The sequence below is a fragment of the Bidens hawaiensis genome, unplaced genomic scaffold, assembly GCF_021521415.1.
Source record: "Bidens hawaiensis isolate Kalapana, Puna unplaced genomic scaffold, B.hawaiensis_p1.1 tig00070707_1, whole genome shotgun sequence".
Taxonomy (NCBI): Eukaryota; Viridiplantae; Streptophyta; class Magnoliopsida; order Asterales; family Asteraceae; genus Bidens; species Bidens hawaiensis.
In genome coordinates, this window is record NW_027502414.1 from 14937 (window position 1) to 17174 (window position 2238).

The following is a 2238-nucleotide window of genomic DNA, read 5'->3' on the forward strand; positions in this document are numbered from 1 at the left end:
TCCCTTTTCTGCCTTGGATATTATTAGGGTACAGTCCCTTTTCTGCCTTTCTATCTCTTACATTCATTCATAACATACATACGTATCATTCATAGTTCATACATAACATTATAACTTGACCGTACGTGCAATATCCGAAGATCGTTCACGTACCGACAAGTAATCCTTCTTACATTTCACATAATCAAGGCATACACTTATCACTTATGATAAATGTATTAACAATCACATCGAGTATGCACACAGCCCCGAAAACATAACACAGAAATGAGGCTAGAAACTCACCTGGATCCTGTTTCTTTCTCCTTTTATCGTAATTCCCTTCTTTAATTGCGCCCTGCTAATTGTATATAGGGTACACGTATTAATATTCGTGCTAAGTCAGGGGTAATCTATGGCCATTGTATTAGATTACATTATACTTAGATTATTTTATATAAATCCAAGGTATGCGACTTTTAATTTTTAACATTCCTTTTTCTTTCCTTAATATTTTAGCTTAACACCTTATATTATCTTTTTGACGTATAAGGACTTGGGTACACGTATGCGTATATTTATACACACATATCTAACTTACGGATACTTATACATTCGAGTCTTAATGTGGTCGGGTTTCTATTATTGTTAATTACATAATAAGTAACCCAAGGCACTGCAAACGAGTTCGTCTATCTATTTTTTAATCGAGTTTATATGTTCCAAGTGTTTGAGTGACAGTGTGATCGAGTGTACGGGCTGTAATAGGATTTGGGTTTGTAATTGGGCTTGGGCTAGTGTTTGGGCCGTATACTGAATAAAATCCCAACCCCTATTGTCAAACCATCAGCCGTCCATCTTCCTCTACTGCACTACAAGTGATCGAGCCCCCTGAATCGATTACAATGTAATCGATAATGATGAAATCCACTGATTATAAGGGCAATTTCATTGTAATCGATCCTCCCTTGTACGCGCTTGCCCCATAAGTGGTCGGGTTCTTTGTATGTGATCTGAATAATCGGGTCTGTGGTTTGAATCAAAGTAATCAAGTTCTGTTGTAATCGGACTCAGGTGTAATCGAGTAGCCATTGTGTGCGACCAGGTAATGTAATCGAGTCTCGTGTGTAGCTTCACCATGTAATGGAACACCCTGCTTGACATCCTATATTGTAATCGAGTTCTTTGTATGCGAGTTACAGTGAACGTAATCGAGCTTCAATGGAACTGAGTTATTGTAATCGAATTGGGTGTAATCGACTGGTCGTGTATGCGAGTTAGATTGTGTTCGAGTTTAAGGTTGTATGTAATCGAACAGGGTGTAATCGAATTTGTGTGTACTCGAGTTATTGTAATCGAATTAATTTGTATTCGAGTTTATTGTAATCGAATTAACTTGTATTCGAGTTCATTGTAATCGAATTAACTTGTATTCGAGTTTGCTTATTGGTAATCGAGGTAGTATTGTAATCGAATTGGATTGTATGCGAGTTTAGGAGGTTAGCCACTGTATGCGACTTGTGTTTGCAGCAAGGTCTGATTGTAATCGATGGTGATTGTAATCGATGACCAGCTGTAAGCGACCTTAAGCTTGTAATCGATTTTAGACCTTTGTAAACGAATAGTTGTATTCGAATATCAAAGTATGCGATCTGAGATGAAGTTGAGCATCTGATGGTTCTTGGTTTAATTGGGTTTGGGCTGGTGGGTTTGTGGGCAGTCCACGGGTTAGTTTTACCCACCACCGGTTTATTATTATTATTATTATTATTATTATTATTATTATTATTATTAATAAATCCTTTATATAATATTATCCTATCCCGCAAGCGCTCTTGTGGTCATTTTCCAATAAGGTTCGGCTTGGGGTATCGCAAAGCTTGGATCTTTAAGCTTAAAATGGTTAAAATAGATCTAGGGTTTCTTTAAACGAGCCGTTCATAGTTACGAGTTCGTTAAGTTCCATTTTATCATCAAGTTTCCAACTTTAATGTTCGTTTATATCTGATCTCTCTCGTTTCAAGTTTCAAAGCTAATCATTTATTAAAACATTAAAACATAAACTTTAAGATCAAGAAGATACCTTTAGGCGTTCGTTTGGTTTCGGCTAGCTTGTTTATGAATCTTAAACCTTGGATCTAACTTGTATATTGAAGATCTATTAATGTTCAACGTTCGTTTGACCTCGAATCTTCTTCTTTCTCTTGGCCGTTTATGTATAGTAAGGAAGGTGTGTGTGTTTGAGTGTGTGTAGAGAAT